Here is a 7,391-nt window from a genome sequence, read left to right as displayed (position 1 = left end):
AATGGAATCCACAAGGGGAAGAGTCAAGGGAAGGAGCAGAGAAAGACGAAAAGAGTAAATGAAAATAAGTAATAAAGGTGGAAACAAAGGAGAGGATCAGGTCATAAACAAAAGGGCGAGATAGTATCATCCTTAAATATAATTCCCAGATGGGAAGCCATAATAATGGATAAATAGGAGCACTCACCAAATAGGTTGCTAACCCTCCCAAGTGTATAGGGCAGAAGGAGGCAGGTAAGGGACATCCACCAGGGGCCTCGACGCGCGTTTCGCGTGTAGCTTTATCAAGAGGCTAATAATATATACCTGACAGGAGCCCATAGATTCTGGTACCTCCAATAATATATACCTGACAGGAGCCCATACACTCTGCTGCCTCCAATAATATATACCTTACAGGAGCCCATACATTCTGCTGCCTCCAATAATATATACCTGACAGGAGCCCATACATTCTGCTGCCTCCAATAATATATACCTGACAGGAGCCCATACATTCTTCTGCCTCCAATAATGTATAACTAGCAGGAGCCCATACATTCTGCTGCCTCCAATAATATATACCTGACAGGAGCCCATACATTCTGCTGCCTCCAATAATATATACCTGACAGGAGCCCATACATTCTCCTGCCTCCAATAATATATACCTGACAGGAGCCCATACATTCTGCTGCCTCCAATAATATATACCTGACAGGAGCCCATACATTCTGCTGCCTCCAATAATATATACCTGACAGGAGCCCATACATTCCGCTGCCTCCAATAATATATACCTGACAGTAGCCCATAGATTCTGCTGCCTCCAATAATATATACCTGACAGGAGCCCATAGATTCTGGTACCTCCAATAATATATACCTGACAGGAGCCCATAGATTTTCCTGCCTCCAATAATATATACCTGACAGGAGCCCATACATTCTGCTGCCTCCAATAATATATACATGACAGGAGCCCATACATTCTCCTGCCTCCAATAATATATACTTGACAGGAGCCCATACATTCTCCTGCCTCCAATAATATATACCTGACAGGAGTCCATACATTCTGCTGCTTCCAATAATATATACCTAACAGGAGCCCATACATTCTGCTGCCTCCAATAATATATACCTGACAGGAGCCCATAGATTCTGGTACCTCCAATAATATATACCTGACAGGAGCCCATAGATTCTCCTGCCTCCAATAATATATACCTGACAGGAGCCCATACATTCTGCTGTCCCCAATAATATATACCTGACAGTAGCCCATAAATTCTGCTGCCTCCAATAATATATACCTGACATGAGCCCATAGATTCTCCTGCCTCCAATAATACATACTTTACAGGAGCCCATACATTCTGCTGCCTCCAATAATATATACCTGACAGGAGCCCATACATTCTCCTGCCTCCAATAATATATACCTGACAGGAGCCCATACATTCTCCTGCCTCCAATAATACATACTTTACAGGAGCCCATACATTCTGCTGCCTCCAATAATATATACCTGACAGGAGCCCATACATTCTCCTGTCTCCAATAATATATACCTGACAGGAGCCCATACATTCTCCTGCCTCCAATAATATATACCTGACAGGAGCCCATACATTCTGCTGCCTCCAATAATATATACCTGACAGGAGCCCATACATTCTCCTAACTCCAATAATATACACCAGATAGGAGCCCATAGATTCTGGTACCTCCAATAATATATACCTGACAGGAGCCCATACACTCTGCTGCCTCCAATAATATATACCTGACAGGAGCCCATAGATTCTGCTGCCTCCAATAATATATACCTGACAGGAGCCCATAGATTCTCCTGCCTCCAATAATACATACCTTACAGGAGCCCATACATTCTCCTGCCTCCAATAATATATACCTGACAGGAGCCCATACATTCTGCTGCCTCCAATAATATATACCTGACAGGAGCCCATACATTCTCCTGCCTCCAATAATATATACCTGACAGGAGCCCATACATTCTGCTGCCTCCAATAATATATACCTGACAGGAGCCCATACATTCTCCTGCCTCCAATAATATATACCTGACAGGAGCCCATACATTCTGCTGCCTCCAATAATATATACCTGACAGGAGCCCATAGATTCTGCTGCCTCCAATAATATATACCTGACAGGAGCCCATACATTCTGCTGCCTCCAATAATATATGCCTGACAGGAGTCCATAGATTCTGCTGCCTCCAATAATATATACCTGACAGGAGCCCATAGATTCTGGTACCTCCAATAGTATATACCTGACAGGAGCCCATAGATTCTCCTGCCTCCAATAATATATACCTGAAAGGAGCCCATACATTCTGCTGCCTCCAATAATATATACCTGACAGGAGCCCATAGATTCTGCTGCCTCCAATAATATATACCTGACAGGAGCCCATAGATTCTGGTACCTCCAATAATATATACCTGACAGGAGCCCATAGATTCTCCTGCCTCCAATGATATATACCTGACAGGAGTCCATACATTCTGCTGCCTCCAATAATATATACCTGACAGGAGCCCATACATTCTGCTGCCTCCAATAATATATACCTGACAGGAGCCCATACATTCTGCTGCCTCCAATAATATATACCTGACAGGAGCCCATACATTCTCCTGCCTCCAATAATATATACCTGACAGGAGCCCATACATTCTGCTGCCTCCAATAATATATACCTGACAGGAGCCCATACATTCTCCTGCCTCCAATAATATATACTTGACAGGAGCCCATAGATTCTGGTACCTCCAATAATATATACCTGACAGGAGCCCATACACTCTGCTGCCTCCAATAATATATACCTGACAGGAGCCCATAGATTCTGCTGCCTCCAATAATATATACCTGACAGGAGCCCATAGATTCTCCTGCCTCCAATAATACATACCTTACAGGAGCCCATACATTCTGCTGCCTCCAATAATATATACCTGACAGGAGCCCATACATTCTGGTACCTCCAATAATATATACCTGACAGGAGCCCATACATTCTGCTGCCTCCAATAATATATACCTGACAGGAGCCCATACATTCTGGTACCTCCAATAATATATACCTGACAGGAGCCCATACATTCTGGTACCTCCAATAATATATACCTGACAGGAGCCCATACATTCTGGTACCTCCGATAATATATACCTGACAGGAGCCCATACATTCTGCTGCCTCCAATAATATATACCTGACAGGAGCCCATACATTCTGCTGCCTCCAATAATATATACCTGACAGGAGCCCATAGATTCTCCTGCCTCCAATAATATATACCTGACAACAGGAGCCCATACATTCTGCTGCCTACAATAATATATACCTGACAGGAGCCCATAGATTCTGATACCTCCAATTATATATACCTGACAGGAGCCCATACACTCTGCTGCCTCCAATAATATATACCTGACAGGAGCCCATAGATTCTGCTGCCTCCAATAATAAATACCTGACAGGAGCCCATAGATTCTACTGCCTCCAATAATACATACCTTACAGGAGCCTATACATTCTGCTGCCTACAATAATATATACCTGACAGGAGCCCATACATTCTCCTGCCTCCAATAATATATACCTGACAGGAGCCCATACATTCTCCTGCCTCCAATAATATATACCTGACAGGAGTCCATACATTCTGCTGCTTCCAATAATATATACCTAACAGGAGCCCATACATTCTGCTGCCTCCAATAATATATACCTGACAGGAGCCCATAGATTCTGGTACCTCCAATAATATATACCTGACAGGAGCCCATAGATTCTCCTGCCTCCAATAATATATACCTGACAGGAGCCCATACATTCTGCTGTCCCCAATAATATATACCTGACAGTAGCCCATAAATTCTGCTGCCTCCAATAATATATACCTGACATGAGCCCATAGATTCTCCTGCCTCCAATAATACATACTTTACAGGAGCCCATACATTCTGCTGCCTCCAATAATATATACCTGACAGGAGCCCATACATTCTCCTGCCTCCAATAATATATACCTGACAGGAGCCCATACATTCTCCTGCCTCCAATAATACATACTTTACAGGAGCCCATACATTCTGCTGCCTCCAATAATATATACCTGACAGGAGCCCATACATTCTCCTGTCTCCAATAATATATACCTGACAGGAGCCCATACATTCTCCTGCCTCCAATAATATATACCTGACAGGAGCCCATACATTCTGCTGCCTCCAATAATATATACCTGACAGGAGCCCATACATTCTCCTAACTCCAATAATATACACCAGATAGGAGCCCATAGATTCTGGTACCTCCAATAATATATACCTGACAGGAGCCCATACACTCTGCTGCCTCCAATAATATATACCTGACAGGAGCCCATAGATTCTGCTGCCTCCAATAATATATACCTGACAGGAGCCCATAGATTCTCCTGCCTCCAATAATACATACCTTACAGGAGCCCATACATTCTCCTGCCTCCAATAATATATACCTGACAGGAGCCCATACATTCTGCTGCCTCCAATAATATATACCTGACAGGAGCCCATACATTCTCCTGCCTCCAATAATATATACCTGACAGGAGCCCATACATTCTGCTGCCTCCAATAATATATACCTGACAGGAGCCCATACATTCTCCTGCCTCCAATAATATATACCTGACAGGAGCCCATACATTCTGCTGCCTCCAATAATATATACCTGACAGGAGCCCATAGATTCTGCTGCCTCCAATAATATATACCTGACAGGAGCCCATACATTCTGCTGCCTCCAATAATATATGCCTGACAGGAGTCCATAGATTCTGCTGCCTCCAATAATATATACCTGACAGGAGCCCATAGATTCTGGTACCTCCAATAGTATATACCTGACAGGAGCCCATAGATTCTCCTGCCTCCAATAATATATACCTGAAAGGAGCCCATACATTCTGCTGCCTCCAATAATATATACCTGACAGGAGCCCATAGATTCTGCTGCCTCCAATAATATATACCTGACAGGAGCCCATAGATTCTGGTACCTCCAATAATATATACCTGACAGGAGCCCATAGATTCTCCTGCCTCCAATGATATATACCTGACAGGAGTCCATACATTCTGCTGCCTCCAATAATATATACCTGACAGGAGCCCATACATTCTGCTGCCTCCAATAATATATACCTGACAGGAGCCCATACATTCTGCTGCCTCCAATAATATATACCTGACAGGAGCCCATACATTCTCCTGCCTCCAATAATATATACCTGACAGGAGCCCATACATTCTGCTGCCTCCAATAATATATACCTGACAGGAGCCCATACATTCTCCTGCCTCCAATAATATATACTTGACAGGAGCCCATAGATTCTGGTACCTCCAATAATATATACCTGACAGGAGCCCATACACTCTGCTGCCTCCAATAATATATACCTGACAGGAGCCCATAGATTCTGCTGCCTCCAATAATATATACCTGACAGGAGCCCATAGATTCTCCTGCCTCCAATAATACATACCTTACAGGAGCCCATACATTCTGCTGCCTCCAATAATATATACCTGACAGGAGCCCATACATTCTGGTACCTCCAATAATATATACCTGACAGGAGCCCATACATTCTGCTGCCTCCAATAATATATACCTGACAGGAGCCCATACATTCTGGTACCTCCAATAATATATACCTGACAGGAGCCCATACATTCTGGTACCTCCAATAATATATACCTGACAGGAGCCCATACATTCTGGTACCTCCGATAATATATACCTGACAGGAGCCCATACATTCTGCTGCCTCCAATAATATATACCTGACAGGAGCCCATACATTCTGCTGCCTCCAATAATATATACCTGACAGGAGCCCATAGATTCTCCTGCCTCCAATAATATATACCTGACAACAGGAGCCCATACATTCTGCTGCCTACAATAATATATACCTGACAGGAGCCCATAGATTCTGATACCTCCAATTATATATACCTGACAGGAGCCCATACACTCTGCTGCCTCCAATAATATATACCTGACAGGAGCCCATAGATTCTGCTGCCTCCAATAATAAATACCTGACAGGAGCCCATAGATTCTACTGCCTCCAATAATACATACCTTACAGGAGCCTATACATTCTGCTGCCTACAATAATATATACCTGACAGGAGCCCATACATTCTCCTGCCTCCAATAATATATACCTGACAGGAGCCCATACATTCTCCTGCCTCCAATAATACATACCTAACAGAGCCCATACATTCTGCTGCCTCCAATAATATATACCTGACAGGAGCCCATACATTCTGCTGCCTCCAATAATATATACCTGACAGGAGCCCATGCATTCTGCTGCCTCAAATAATATATACCTGGCAGGAGCCCATACATTCTCCTGCCTCCAATAATATATACCTGACAGGAGCCCATACATTCTGCTGCCTCCAATAATATATACCTGACAGGAGCCCATATATTCTGCTGCCTCCAATAATATATACCTGACAGGAGCCCATAGATTCTGCTGCCTCCAATAATATATACCTGACAGGAGCCCATAGATTCTGGTACCTCCAATAATAAATACCTGACAGGAGCCCATAGAGTCTCCTGCCTCCAATAATATATACCTGACAGGAGCCCATACATTCTCCTGCCTCCAATAATAAATTCCTGACAGGAGCCCATACATTCTGCTGCCTCCAATAATATATACCTGACAGGAGCCCATACATTCTCCTGCCTCCAATAATATATACCTGACAGGAGCCCATACATTCTGCTGCCTCCAATAATATATACCTGACAGGAGCCCATACATTCTCCTGCCTCCAATAATATATACCTGACAGGAGCCCATACATTCTGCTGCCTCCAATAATATATACCTGACAGGAGCCCATACATTCTGCTGCCTCCAATAATATATACCTGGTAGGAGCCCATAGATTCTGGTACCTCCAATAATATATACCTGACAGGAGCCCATACATTCTCCTGCCTCCAATAATATATACCTGACAGGAGCCCATACATTCTGCTGCCTCCAATAATATATACCTGACAGGAGCCCATACATTCTCCTGCCTCCAATAATATATACCTGACAGGAGCCCATAGATTCTCCTGCCTCCAATAATATATACCTGACAGGAGCCCATAGATTCTCCTGCCTCCAATAATATATACCTGACAGGAGCCCATAGATTCTCCTGCCTCCAATAATATATACCTGACAGGAGCCCATACATTCTGCTGCCTCCAATAATATATATACCTGACAGGAGCCCATACATTCTCCTGCCTCCAATAATATATACCTGACAGGAGCCCGTACATTCTCCTG

The sequence above is a fragment of the Phyllobates terribilis genome, unplaced genomic scaffold (genome assembly GCF_046119375.1).
Source record: "Phyllobates terribilis strain yellow unplaced genomic scaffold, ASM4611937v1 Scaffold_4__5_contigs__length_816908805, whole genome shotgun sequence".
Classification (NCBI taxonomy): Eukaryota; Metazoa; Chordata; class Amphibia; order Anura; family Dendrobatidae; genus Phyllobates; species Phyllobates terribilis.
This window is presented reverse-complemented; position numbering follows the sequence as displayed.